The following is a 15,034-nucleotide window of genomic DNA, read 5'->3' on the forward strand; positions in this document are numbered from 1 at the left end:
GTCTTACATGTCATGTCATTTTCTAACCTGCTTAATTCAGACCAGTGTCATGAGGGTCTCCAGGGGTCTACCCCAGCTAGCACAGGGTGCAAGGCAGTAACAAGCCCTGGACAGGGTGCCAGTTCATCATGGGGCACAAACACCTACACACACACACACACACACACCAGGGCAAATTTAGTATCACCTAACTTGCATGTCTTTTGACTTTGAGAACAAACCCATGGGGAGAACATGCAAACCCCACACCACGGCACCATGCAGCCCTTATTTCTTAGATTATCGTTTTTAATTTTAATTACATGTCACACTGGATTCCTGCATTTCTGCCTCTAAATTACTCCTTGGCCAGCTTAGTTGCATTACAGTATAATCTGTATTAGCCTCCTTTTGTGTAATATATATATATATATATATATATATATATATATATATATATATATATATATATATATATATATATATATATATATATATATAGCAATATTAGCGGCCTATCTTGGCTTCCAAGTGAACAGGAGTTTTTAATACATTTTACAAATCATAACAATTTGGCAGATTAATTTATCATTACTATAAATGGCTGTTTTCTAACTGTGACTGTAGCAAAAAAATAAATAAATAAAAGGCTATAGGAAGTGAGTGACTGGATTTTTCAATTGCTCCTATATTCATCTGAAAATAAATTGTAAATTGTCTTTGGCATTTTGAATATATTTGACTAGCAGCAGAGTAAAAAAGAGAGCTAAAGAATAATAAACGGTTTTAACAGTTAATTTTTATTATTGCTTCACAACTTAATATGCCCCTAGTGGGAATATAAATGAGTGGGTGAAACTGAAAGGAAGTAATTACTATCTGAGTTAATGCTTAGATAGAGCTTGCAAATTTAGGAAAATGGGTTTGAGTATCACAAGGAGAAACAAAAAGCCATTTTACATGATTGCACACCAATATTTGTCCATTTCCATTCAGGCCTTACCCATTTAGAGGATGGCTTATTTAATACGCTGTATGTTCTCTGGATGAGGTCTGCCCACTTGCTGCTTGTTATGAGTCTGGGATGCAGTGAGTGTGGTATACACCTGCTTAGATGATGCCACCAGGGGTTTATAATGATGACCAGAAAGGTTACAACCCTGATTTTCGGAAACCAAAACCTTCTATAGCAACCATGCACAGAGGAGTGCAATTGGCCATGAATGCTAGTACAAAGATTAGTAGACACACATATTCACCATCTTAATAGCAAGCCAGTCTGTTGACTTTAATGCCGAAGCCTAGTTGATACACAAGTCATACTGCTCATGGCGTTAATACCCCACCCCACACAGCGTACTATCCTTGAGTGCAGACATCCCTCTCTTCTTAACAACTGAAGGAGATTCTTCCATCTTCCCTAGGTATCATACTAATTTCTTATAAGATCAAAGATGACACCAAGCGCCGCATAACTCTTCAATGCAGTTGGTGTGCCAGTGTGTCAGAATTGCCCAGAACAGTGGAGGGGCATTTGTTTGTGGGGGTTGGAGATTTAAAGATGTGCAGAAATTTCTCTGCTGTGGAGTTCTCCAACTTAATCCATGCCCTATTTACATTAAAAAGCAATACATTTACAAAATCTGTGATAATCAATAATATACAAAACTTCACATTCATTTCTTACAGATGCTTTATTTCTTTATGAGTTTATGTTAGTTAAATAAAGTTTTAAAAAATCAAGGTTTTTCTTACGTTTTTGGCCAATGTTTTCCACTCTAAGACACACCGTATTAATCATGCATTAAATTACTGCATAATTTAAATGATCAGTGACTCTCTCTTATTATTAAGCATTGTGAGCTCAGAAGAGAACACTGGAGCAAACCTTTAATCTCCTTTTGATTTCTGTTTTCTAAACCATATCATCTTATTCTGTGTTGGATGAAAACATGAAAATTATGGGCATCACCAAAAGGGAGTCTAACTATACAGTGCATGACATAAATTACAGATTTCTAACTATAATTGTAATTATTTGAACAAGCGAAAATTAAAAACAAAGCAACATCTACGTACTAACAGTGCAGCTTCAAAAATAACAGCATTGAAATTGAATAGAACAATGCAAGAAGCAAGCAGCTTTGTTTGGTATAAAGTTTATTCATTTCATTTTGAATTATACAATTGTATACACAGTAGGCGGGTTTCTCAGAAGCTTAAAATGGTACTAAAATATGAATAGGGTGTGGAGGGGTGGATGGCTTTACAGTTCAATAACTGTAAAAATATATCTTTATAGTTGGATTTAATGGTATGCAACAAATATTACATTTTCAAAAGTATAATTTATGCAGCTTAAAAACTAGACTTTTATATTTAATATGAACATTGCATTCTCGAATAACGTAATATTCTTCTCATGCACTTAATTTTGATGTTTCCTTCTAAAATTTGTAGATTGAATATAGTTGCATGTTGAATTTTTGAACCTAGATTTGAAAATGCTTCAAAGGTTTTACATTCAAAATAATTTAATTCTTGTGACTATTATTAGCATCTTTTTAAAACACAGTATCATTTTCTGTTTTTCTGACAGTGTGTTGAGTATGTCAAGTGTGATATAGACAGTTACTTAAAAGCAATTAATGTAGCATAAGTATTTTGTTTAACTATAAATAAAAGTTAAAAACAATTCAAATTTATGAAGCCTTTATAACAACATTAGAACAATCTAGACGAGAACAGACCATTCAGCCCATCAAAGTTCACCAGTTCTCTTCACTTACATCATATCTCTTCTTTATCTCCTTTTTCTTACGCTGAAGAGGCTCAGCTCTTTGAATCCTTCCTCATAAAACATCCCCTGTGGCCCTGGAATCAGCCTAGTTGATATCTTCTCTGGATTTTTTCTAGCGCTGCTATTTCCTTTTGTAGCCTGGAGACCAAAAATGTTCTAGGTACTCCAGATGAGGCCTCACCAGTGAGTTACAAAGCTTGAGCATAACCTCCTTGGACTTGTACTCCACACATCGTGCTATATAACCTAACAATCTAAACATCATGCTATATAACCTAACATTCTGTTAGCCTGCTTAACACTAGAATCCCTGAAACCTACGAAAAAACTTGTGATCCCGGCACACCTTAAATTCCTTCGCACCTCAGCGTCTTTTGTTTTGCAAATGTGTCAATCAGCATAAGCAGCAAGCAGACTGCTGTCCTATCTCACCTTTTGACGGAGCTCAAGCCAAGGCTCCTTATCTGGGTGTGATGTTCCTGGAGTTGTATAGGGTAATTAATACAATATATCGCTATTTGGAATATTCTTGCCTCGCATTTCCTTTCATCCTAGACTTACCCAGATTTTTGTAGACATGAAATGCATGTATTCGAAATAATGATATACTGTATTATTTACCCTATAAAGCTTTTGGCACCTCACACACAGAAAAGGAGCCTTGGCTTGAGCGGGTAGAACTTTTTGCCCACAACTGAGCTCCTTCAAGGGAGGGGATGGGACAGCAGGCAGTTTGCTGCTTGTGTTGATTGATGCATTTACAAAACAAAAGACGCTGATTGATAGGTGCGAAGGGGTTTCATTTTGGGATTACATTTTTTTGTAGGCTTCAGGGATTTTAGTTTAATTGCTTCTGAACACTGTCTGGAAGTTAATACTGACCAGTCCATTACAACTCCTAAATACTTCTCATAAGGTGTACTTTCAATTTTCAGACCTCCCATTGTGTATTCAAACCTAACATTTTCACTTCCTACATTTAACACTTTACATTTACTGACATTACATTTAATCTACCACAAAACTGCCCAAGCCTGTAGGCTGTCCTATTCCCTCTGTAATAATTCAATGGATTCTAGATTATCTGATAATCCACCTATTTTGGCATAATCTGCAAATTTAACCATCTTGGTACTTATATTCCTATCCCAATGATTGGCCCCTGTGGAACACCATAACCCTCTGCTTCCTGTGTCAGAGCATATTTTTTCCCCATCCACAAACAACACCCTAACCTCCCACTTCTCTTAGAGTGATACCCAACAATTCATGTGGCACCTTATCAAATGCGTTATGAAAGAAAAGATAAATAATATCACATGTACCACCCTTCTCATATCCTTTTGTTGCTTCATTATAGAATTCCAGCTTGCTGGTAAAAAATGACCTCCCTCCTCTAAACTCATGCTGTTTCCTAAAGATCTCCTAAACCACAGTCTTCATTGTAATGGAATCCACCCCAGATTCCAATATGTTAAATGGCATAAAACCACTTCTGTCTTGCAGCAGGTCTAGCTTCAAGCATAGCATATAGTTAGTAAATACTGGGACTGACTGTCTGACATTGTATGAATTTGATATGGTTTCCATGTGTCTGACTACCCTTAATAACAGATACATATAAACATGGCATGAATATTTCATTTTAGCTTTTTTATTCTCTACTGTCCATTAAACACTGAGATGGATCAAATGGTTTAAGTAATGGATAGATGGGTAGTTTTCTATCAGATTTTAAAAAGTCAATATTATGTATGCCTCTCTAAGGAACAGCTGGACCCAGGTTTAGAAAAAGGCTAATGTCCACTGTCTCCATCTCTTAGTTACCAACACTCCTGCTAGTTCCCTGTGTGAGCACTGCACACTTCTTTCCAGAGTATTGTCCTCTCTTTCTCTTTCTGCACATGAATGTTTCATGTTAAGTGTCATGCATGACAGTTTTCACTATCCTAAGCATAGTATATAAATAATACAATTTTTAAACAGTATACAGTAAAAGTCAGCAGTGCTTTATAAAATGTACAATTTTACCTAATGCTGCACTGTTATAGCTGTTGGATAAAGTGTGCTTTTTACCCTTTGTCTTTTTATTGTGGCTTTCTTCCATTGATTTAATTGTATTTAATCATTCATTTATAGTTTTAAGTTTTCTTTAGATTTTGAATACTTTGTTCTTGTAATTACTTGGAATAGTGTTTTGAGGAGGTGGCCTGGCTACATATGAAATATTCAATGCAAGTTTTTAAGTTAATAAGAAAAGAAATGTGCATGTATGCTTTGCCAGAGGTGTTTATTATTTATTAATTTCAAAAATATGACTTTAAAATGAGACCCATAGATTTGTGAATTTTGAAAGTATGTTCAATATCTACAGTGTTTCTCTTTCACATCTTTCTCATTAATTTGCACATTTTCTCATTTCATATTTTATCTCTCCTTTGAATTACACCTAAGCATTTTATGTGGTGTTTATACATTTTTAGCACTGGCAGGGAGGCTGCTCTACAGACTGCACATTAAATGCGATTTCACAATCAAATGGGTTGCCTACAAAAAAATAAAACTCTTTGGAAGATGCATTTTTACGTCAAATATAACAAATATAATTCAGAAGACACTCAAGGGAAAATAATTACTTGCTGACTTTATGTGCAATAAATATTCATAGTTTCAGATACAGCCTATTTCTAAAAAAATACATTATCTAGAGTTGTTCACTATAGTAATTCTCATAAGACTGCATGTTATTAATAAAGAAATACAACATATACAGTCAATGGACTCAGGAGTTAGATGGACAGCTAAGCAAACTAAGCACATCTTAGAAATCCTACCATATCTGTTGATCGAATAAAACATTGCACACAGGCAGACATTAACTTAGTAAATAAAACCACACACCTTAACTTGTGAGCTCATTCAGAGCCAGGCTGTTATTGACTGTACGCTGCAGAGAAGTCTTTGGCTTTCTTTACTACTGTACAGTAATGATAATAACTTATGAAAGGTTTATGCAACTATATGGCTCTCTTCCAATTTTCTTGGTAAAGTATCAATGTGTTTTTTTCCCTCAGCCTTTTTCCCTAAACTTACAGATATCATACCATGAAGATCTATGAAGCACAGTCTGATTCACAGCAGAAATAGGCCAGTTAAAATCAAAACCACAGCTGGATCATAAGCCAGGTATTTGTGTTCCATTATCTTCCATTTAGACAGATAAGCCTCAACAGACCTTTAGAATTAAAAAAGGAAGATGTATGGCAGGCTGCTTGATATTATTTACCATACTCTTAAGAAATAATTGTCTGGGAGCAAGGACCCTGTCAAAATAACGCAGAGGCTTTCAACCAGCCAAATGTATTTTCTTTTTATATAAAATTATTTCAGAATAATATGGTTAATGTTGCAAGCAAAATAATAATGTGAAACACTACATCTTTTCATGTGACTAATGAGCAAACACCGTAGGACTCTTTGGGTGCTCTGCTTGTTCATTTACTTTGGAATGTATCTTGGATACTTCAATATCATACGGTAACTTGAAACTTAGCTGACTAATGCGCTTTAAAATGGTGAAGTATTGATTTGCTTTTTGCAAAGTGTGCAATATCATGTCAGCTAATGACTACCATTCAATGGCTTACCTAATGGCACTTACCAGTCTGTTTGGAATCTGCACCATGAGATAAATAATTTACCAGGAGCTGATTTCTTCTCAGCTGTTTAATTTAAGAAGTGGTAATTAAACTAATCATTGTCTGTCATTTTACTTTGTTACAGTATTCAGAATTGGCTTATTTCTTTGTAGGTACTTTTTTTTACAAACTTAATAAAAAAGTAAATATTTTATTTGAGCTAAATTTTGTTTAGATAGAGAAGTTCTCCAATATTGTGCTGTATATAAAACATTACATCACATTTTATGTACTCACATTTCTGAAGAAAACATTCAACATTTGCATGTTTCTTTTTTATGCATGATTAGTTTATCAATTTACTTTGTAGTTATATGAAGATAAATCAGAAAGAACAATAAAAATAATGTCATATTGTCATTAAGACTTTTTTTTCAAGCTAATGTATGGAAATGTAAGGCGCAGAATCAGTACTCCTGTACAAAATAGTTTTCAGAATAGTAGTCTTTTCATTTGCAGCAGAGAATTGTATATTTTGTCTCAGACTGCCACATTTCCTCCTTCCTTAGGCTAGAATGCTACTAAGTTTTTTCAATTCAATTTATTGTCCAATAATCCCATTCTCAGTACATAAAATTAAAGAATGTACACATTCCACAATTAATAATATAAGCAATAAAAACAAACTAATACAATCGAAAAATTTTTATAAATTATTTTCATCTACTTTTTTCCTGATCTTGCTTAGTTCATGACTGGGATACAGGAAACTTCAAAATAAATTAAAGTTCAATGTTAGTTTAAAAACAATTTGCAACAAGAACACATCGACATGGAGCAGATTTTGTACAAATAATCCAAAATTTGTGTTCACACAAAGAACCACAGACACATGGAATAATACAGTACTAAGTAGTGTGGTAGACAATAGGGCCTTAGGGACCACCAAAAAAAAAAAATCAAAGTAGAAAATCAATTCACAGTTCAAATAACATAGAAACATACTAAAGAGCATTTAATCCAAAATCAGAAGTCAAAAATATTTACTTTAACCTCTTAATCTCAGCTACCTGTCAACACAACTCAAAATATCCCTAGACTTGGCCAACCTGGATGTGCCCAACACATACCTTTATACTGTCACAGCAATGGCATCACACGCTGCCCATATCCTGTTGTTCCATTGGAGCAACTCACCTAGTAACCAAGCCAAGCCTCCCTAATTCTGTCAGCAGCTTGCAGTGACCATCAGACACATACGTGTAAAACGCTAGTTCCTTGACTTTGGTGGGGTCATGGTTTGTTAGGTTAAATACGGATATTGTTCATTTTACACAATGAAGGGAAATTATTAATTTCTTTTATTTCAGTGTTGTGCAATGTCATTTGCAAATTTTAGTAGGCCGCACTATCTCATCTTGTTGCTACTCGTGTGACATGGAAGTCACATAATGTTTTCTATCATCAGGTCATACCTATAAGATCCGTGGATTACCACATTTTCCACGTGGTATGATTTAATTTTCAACTAAAGAAGAATGGTACCTCACATCAACTGTGTTGTGAATGAAGTAAGACCATGGCAGGAAGTTCAAATGGAGTGAGAAATTAACAGGAATGGAGTTTGCCGTATACCAAAAGCAAAAAGAGCCATAGGGGATGTTGTTTGAAAATGGGTACTGGGACAGCAAAGAAATGTGTGCTGGGCCTAAGACCGAGCTTTCTGTAAAGGCAGGTAAACATCTATATCTGGTCAAAGTAAAAAGGTAATTAATAAAGAAATGGGTGAGAACTGATAAGATGTGTTGATCGTATACCACAAGAAAAAAAATTTCTAAATGTAAGTAAGGTCATTTGATCAGTAATTGAAAAGATACTGAAAGTTAGGTGTGTTAACTCAGGTTTACCAATGTATGTATCTATAGAAGACATTGTAGATAATTTAAAAAGTGTTAATTTTATATCAGCACAGAGACTCCAAACCCGGAGAGAACAAAAAACTAATACTTAGTGTTACTGATTTTTTGAGATCAAACTTTAAAGATGTTTTTAGGAGATCTTTGCTTTTCAATTAGAGAGTAGCAACCTACTCCTCTAAGATGTTTTAAAGGCTGGGATATAAAATATACTGTAGAGCTGAAATTGTAAAGAAAAATTACATATGTAAAAATGTGGAGAAAATCATTCCTAAGGAATTACAAGGAAAGGTAAATGGTAAAGTGTTGTAATTATGGAGGTGCACCTTGTGCAGCTTATTTAGGTTGTCCTCTGTTAAGCATGGCTCAAGAATTCCAAAATGGTAAAATATTGAAAAATATAACTTATGCAGAGACAATATGAAGAGCTAAATCTGTCCCAGTACAAAGATTCTGCAAAGAATAATTGAACATAACTTGGCAAAAAGGAAATAAAGTAAGTAAAGAACCAAGTGATGTATTATTTATTTTTGGCTTTTGCAGGCATATTAGTGAATGGATCCATTAAGGCAGAAACTTTGTGGTATTATTTGGTAGTATTATATGGATGAGTGTGGTCTAATTTATTAAAAGAGCAGTGGCAAAACCAGAAATTGCAAAGTGAGTGGGCCTGGAAACACAATAGGTGGGCAAACAATAAGCAGTAAGATTTGAGAGGGTCGGTTTTATGACAATCAGATGAGGTCCTGGGTTGTCTAATGTGAAGATTATTTTACAGAGGGGCTGAATAGCTTTGCCACTGTAATAGAACAATTATAGAAGAGTTCCTTGCAAAATATAATATAATGTGTCTACATGATTAAAATATAAGGCATCACCAGAATGGGGCTTCATGTTTTATTTTTAATTTTAGTATCTGCAGCTCTAACTGGATTTTTTAAATAATAAGAAAGGTTGTTTAGGAAATTATCGATTTCCTGTGCTGAGCACACTTGGGGTTAATTTATATCATAAGAATGTAGATGGTTGTAAAGGATGGTACTTTAAGCAGGTAAATTGGGAAATATTTTGTTATTTGTGTAGAAGATGATTTGAACAAATATTTTTAAATGCTTCACAGGACGATTTTTATGCAGTAGTTGAAATTTTGATTAAAATAGAAATCACACTATCCCTTTGTAGTCAGGGAGAAATAGAAAGAAATGTGTTCCATGTTGTACTGAGAAATGTTTTAAGGCAATTAAAGTGCAGAAATTAGCTTTTATAGTTTTAAAATCAAATTGCTAGAGACCTAATAAAATTTCAAAAATTGGCTGTTGCACAGAATTTTATTTAGAATGCTAAGAGAAAGTTCTGGCAGAATTTCTGCAATTTTATTGAACTAGAAACTTATTGATAGAGTTAATATGAAGTATCATTTTCAACAGGTTCCAGGGATGATAGAGAACAAGATGATGGCCGTAACAAGTTAATAGGAGGCAGAATGTTTGGGGGAAAATTGTGCAAGGGTTCATAGTTTACGAAATGTAAATGACTGTGTTTAAGAAAGGAGGTCGACATATAATTATTATTTTTTGGAAATGTTAAAAAAAGCATTTACAGTAAAGGAATCTTCTGGGAAGTTTTTCTTGTTATTGAAAAGGAGCATGAAACACTGGAAGGAGGGATGCCTGATTAAATTGATTTGGTATAGCAAGTGGCTCGTATAACTGGATATTAGAATTCTTATTTGGGTGTTAATTTGAAGTATACATGGAAGTGAAATAATAATCAGATTATAATAGGTAAAGAACCCCTCTAGGTAGTGTTGTAAGCCCCCTTCTATTAAATTTGATGATAGATTATATTTTAGAAGAAGCTGAACCAGGATTTGGTGGGGCTTTTTATATTAACAGTCAATATGGAAAAGAGGCCAAACAGTAGCCATGTGACATGAACAATGCAAAGAAAATTATCAGTATTTCAAAACTGGTCATTAAATTGGGCTTTTTGATTTCCTATTTGAAAATCTAAGTTTCTCAACTTTTGAAACTGCTTTTCTGGAAGAAGGCCATGGTGGCAACAGGCCAAACAGGTAAGCCCAGACATCACTGACCCCATCTACAGATTCCAGCACTTCTTGGAGAATTAAAAAGAATTCCCAAGCCAGCAGAGAGATATAATCCCGCCAGCATGTCTGATGTCTGCCCAGAGGGAGCTGCATGGGGGTAAATCCTTATAAAATGCCCAAACCACCTCAATCGGTTCCTTTTGATCTGAAGGACTAATGATTCTACTCTGAGGCTCACCTTAATTGCTGAGCTTATTACACTGTCACAGAGTGTCACACCAGTGACTCTGCAAAGAAACTTCATTGCTGCCACTTGTATTCATATTTTATTCTTTCAATCTTTACACACTGTTCGTGAATATAGGTGAAAATAGGGATGTAAATCAACCAGTAAACCAAGAGTTTTGTCTTTAGACTCAGCTCTTCCTTCACCACCATAAACTGGTATAAGACCCGTAGAACAGCTGCTGCCACTTGAATCTCACGTTGCCTTCTTCCATCATTCGTAAACAAGATTCCTAGATGCTTGAACTCCTCAACTAAGGGCAGTTGTTTCTCCTCACCTGGACAGAGTAATCCTCTCTTTTCCGTGAAAGAGATCCATGACCTCAGACTTGGAGGTGCTGATCCTTAGGCCTATACCTGTGGCAGTGAATTCATCAAGTACACACCAAAGGTCACAAATAGATGTGAAAAAGAGAACAACATTATCTGCATAAATATATAATGATACCCCTAGCCACACCAACTGGACAATGTTACATCCTGAGCTGTGCCTAGATATCTTGTACTTAACAGTTACAAACAGGAGCAGTGACAAGACACAGCCTGTATGGAGTATGATACCCAAAGTCAACAAATTCAATTTTTTGGCAAGTATTCAGACACAACCCTCACTTTATTCATATAGGAAACAAATAGCATGCAAGAACAGCCCTGTTACCCATATTTATGTAGCACCTCCCACACCACATCTTGAATAACACTGTTATATGCTTTACACATAAAAGAAACACTGTCTTATTAAGTGAACAATAATTGATTAAAGTATCAGGTTTTAAATATTCTGAATTCTGGTTAAATGAAAGACTGACTCACACTGTATAATTGATATTACATATTTAGAGGTTGATTGAAAAAGTTATTAACTTCATGTGTTCTTTGGTTGTTTTTCTAAAGATGTATCAGGATTTAATATGTTTCACTCTTGGGTAATAATTTTATATGGCATGGAAAAACAGTTACTTCATTGTACAGTAGGACAAATATACTGTAGGCCAGTGCTCTTTAAAAGAGGGGCATTCAGGACTACACAATGAATGGCTTTAGGGTCTGAAATGAATCTGGAATTTAGAGACATTTAGGCCTATATAAAATAAAAAATATGGAATAAACAATATGCAGTTTAGCTTGACCAGGAGTTCCACCATCGAAATCTTCTGAGACAGATGTAGATCTTGAAATATCAGAGTATTAAGCAGATCAAGTAGTATCAGTTGCAGCGGAAGAAACCTCAGAAGACCCAGAAAGTAATAATGTGATCTTATGGATTTTTATTCCCCCTGTAATACAGAATTAGAAAAAAGTCTAACTAATGGATTATCAGTATATACAGCAGAAATTATGGCAAATATTATTGGATGGCAGTGGGTTGACTGTTTAGGTGAAAAGTGGGTGGTATAGCAGTGGCAAGAATGAGGGATATTTTACAAGTAAAGGTAGGGGTTGTTGGATTGTTTTTGTTTTTGTAATTTATTTTGTGTGCAGAATGTTGATTTGAGCAGAAGAATGAATTAATTAATGCTCATCAATCAGTTCAGTAATTATTAGATCATTTGTTAAGGCTCCCACTTTTTTCTTTATCTTTTTCTGTAGAATGTGTTTCTGACTGTTAGACTTATATCATGGTAACTGTAGCACATTCATGATAAGATACAGAATAATACCATTTATTGGTAAACAGAAGGACATAAATATAGATATATGAAATAAATACAGAAAAAACTGCAAATATAGTATATCGACATAGAAAACAGGAGGCTAGACAAACAAGAAAGACAAATAACACAGAAGAGCCCGGTTGTTCTGAAGATTTTCTTGATTTTATAGTTTTTTCAGTTTACCTCATGTTATATCACTCTTCCCTGTTCTATTTCTAGTAAATCTCATTATTTTTAGGTTCAATATCATTTTTATTATATGGTTGGGTTTAGTTGCATTTGTTTATTTTTAATGTTTTGACAACTGTCATGCTGCCACCATTTTGGTGAGGTCTGCTATCTTTGTTGTGAATTGTTTGGCTGTTTTTGGTCATGTGACTTTGACCTTATGATATGTGACATCATCACTGTCCACATTCATCCATTAATTTTCTAAGCCCACTTTATTCTGAGCAGGTTCGTGGCTAACAATATCAGCACAGCATCTGGTTATCCTTGTTTTGGGTTTTTTTGAAAGAAATCTTTGCTGCATATGTTCATGTTTTCTTTGGTTAAGGATTTATTTTGGATAATGTGGTTTCTGAATCTTGCCTAGATTTTTAACTTTGATTCTTCTTGTGCCCTGCATAGTTCACAGATCTTGTTAGCTTTACAAGTTTTGATGTCTGCCTGTGCTTTTAATCCCCTGTTCGCTTTATTAACAATATTCTTCACATAGACTTTCTCGGTTTGTAACATATTCCTTTCAGCAGTACAGGGATAATACAAGTAAGGCTGGCCTTGTTTACAATTTAAAATAATACAATGTTGAACATCTATGACATGTCTGCTTCACATTATAATAGAGTTGATGGCTGTCTTTCACTTTCCTGTTTCCAGAATCTCTAGGAAGATGAAACTTGCACCAATGTTGAAGTTCCTGTTCCAGATGAGAGTGATCTGGCTGCTGCCTCACACTGGTGTCCGGTGTTACTACGTCCTCTGCCTTGCTTGTGCTGTTTATATTTTATGGACAGATTCTCACCTATCGTAATATCAAGAATATAGATCAGTTATCCTTTCCTATGTCTGTTGGTGCTTCCTGTCTCCATGATGTTTCCGGGTTGTCTTACCCTATGTAGATTTTGTCTGTATATAATTCCACATTGTCACAAATTTTGGATCATTATCCATCCATACATTTTCCAACACGCTGAATCCGAACTCAGGGTCACGGGGTCTGCTGGATACTAACCATTCATCATCTCTGTCGATCATTTCTACTTGTAAATCTCCAGTTTATTTATCTAAATTTCACCCCACTACATCAACTTATATTGCTAAAGCAATATCTAAATGATATCAATCTAGTTGTCACTTAGAACCTGCCTCTACTTTACTGATTAAGGCTTATACTGATAAACTTTCTGCTCCTATTTCTCACTTTATCAACTTTAGTTTCTGCACCTGTGTTGTTCCTGGTGATTTAAAAACTGCTGTTGTAACCCCTGTTTTAAAAAAAAACTGGCTTAGATCTGTTACAGCTAAAATTGTATCACCCAATCTCTAATCTTCGATTTATGGCTAAGATCTTACAAAAGGTTGTTGCTGCTCAATTTAATGATTATTTAAACTTACATGACTTGCTTGAGCCTTTTCAATCTGGATTCAGAGCCCTACATTGCACTGAAACTGCTATACTTAAGGTAACCAATGACTTACTTATAGCCACAGATTCTGGGATGGCGGCTATTCTAGATCTCCTTGATTTAAGCGCAGCATTTGATAGAGTTAACCATGCCATTTTACGGTCCTGACTTCCAGGTATTGGTTTCTCTGGTGCTGCTATTTCTTGGTTCATATCATACCTTAGTGATCGTCAGTATTATGTCTTCATTAGTGAACACAAATCTGCAACTATGTCACGCACACAAGGTATCCGTCAAGGGTCAGTTCTAGGTCCAATTCTCTTTAACATCTATATGCTCCCAATAGGTGAGATTATTCGTTGGTATGGTCTAAGCTTCCACTGCTATGCTAGTGACACACAACTTTATATAAGCGTTGATGCAACTGTAACATCTTCACCTGTTGCACTGACTGATTGCATTTGGGAAATCAATCATTGAATGACAGATCATTTTTTATGACTTAATCCTGATAAAACAGAAATCTCATTAGTTGGTACCAAATCTGTCCTCTTTACCCTTCGTGGGATAAAAATTGACGTTGATGGGATCCTGGTTGAACCCTCAGCATCAGTCCGTAATTTGGGAGTCATCGTTGACCAGCTTCTTACTTTTTAACCACACATTAGCTCAATAATACCGACAGCTTTTTTCATCTCCGTAACATTGCTCATCTGCATTCTTCCACAGTGTGAAGAATACTAGAACACTGATTCGTGCTTTCATCACTACCGTTTTGGACTATTGTAATGCATTGTTTTATGGCCTCCCGACTAAATATATCAATAGATCACAATATGTTCAGAATTCTGCTGCTCGTCTACTTTCACACACTAAAAAATTTGCTCACATCACTCCTGTCCTTTATGATTTGCACTGGTTACCAGTCTTTTCCAGAATTAAATATAAAATTATTCTTCTCACCTTTAAAGATCTTCATGGTTTAACCCATCATTATTTGTCTGAGCTGTTGCTTCCTTACACTCCTGCTTGTGCATTAAGATCATCAGAACTAACTTACTGATTGTACCTAAATATAGGTTA

Source organism: Polypterus senegalus, chromosome 2 (assembly GCF_016835505.1).
Source record: "Polypterus senegalus isolate Bchr_013 chromosome 2, ASM1683550v1, whole genome shotgun sequence".
Classification (NCBI taxonomy): Eukaryota; Metazoa; Chordata; class Cladistia; order Polypteriformes; family Polypteridae; genus Polypterus; species Polypterus senegalus.